Genomic DNA, 1,069 nt, shown 5'->3' on the forward strand with positions numbered 1-1,069 from the left:
CACTAAAAAGTTGTTTTTTTGTTTGTTTTTTTTACATTCAGTACAAAAAAATCCTGTATTTATTTGAAAGATAATAGAACTAAAATAAGCATTTTAAAAATATTTTGGTGTTGAAAGTAGTTTTTGGTATATTAAATTTTTGGGAGGAGGGCATCATCTAGAAAAATTAACCATGTTGATTTAAAATTGCCATCCATGGGTTTTCAACAAATCCTGCATATATATATTTTGATTGTTGAAAGTCAGCCTAGTAAAAAGGTAATTTTAAGATATAGTCCATAATCTTTACCTGACTTTAAGATAATCCTTCACTGATAGATTTGAGGGTCTTCTTGAAATGGACCTTCTAGACTACGGGTTCTCAAAGTGGGGTCACAAGATAGTTTTTTAGTTATATGGAAGACCAAAATCTAACGATAGGCAAAAATGTGTCAGAGACAAATGGTTTACCTTAGAGTATGTGGATTTAATGTGGTTTTTATCTGATGATATAAATATGCCTTTAGTGTATAATGCACATTTCAATTTCTCATTAAATGATTTTTTTTTTTATCGAAAATGAATAAATGTCAATTAAAAAATACAAAGATGAAGTTAATTACTTGACTTTACAAGTGTATTAATAGATGTAAAGTATATTTTTAGGGGGTAGTTTCTCTTGTTCTTGGAGTCGCCGACTGAAATGTTTGTTGTAGAAATTATTTAAAATGTAATGTTCCCAACGCTTGAAACAATACAAGCAGGAATGAAAACCTATTTTACTTTTGGTAATCAAATCCCTCTTTTTATAAAAATAAATGAATAAAAAAAGATAAATACTTTACACTTTACAATACAGCACTATAACTGCAATACCTTGTGCAATAACTAATGTGCAATCACTATATATATATATATATATAAATATAAATAAATTACCTATTTATATAAATACCCTGTGTAATACTCCTGTTAAGAGATTTCATTTGTTGTGTGTATATATATATATATATACACTCACCAGCCACTTTATTAGGTACCCCATGCTAGTAACGGGTTGGACCCCCTTTTGCCTTCAGAACTGCCTCAA

The sequence above is a fragment of the Cyprinodon variegatus genome, unplaced genomic scaffold, assembly GCF_000732505.1.
Source record: "Cyprinodon variegatus isolate N-32 unplaced genomic scaffold, C_variegatus-1.0 Scaffold762, whole genome shotgun sequence".
Taxonomy (NCBI): Eukaryota; Metazoa; Chordata; class Actinopteri; order Cyprinodontiformes; family Cyprinodontidae; genus Cyprinodon; species Cyprinodon variegatus.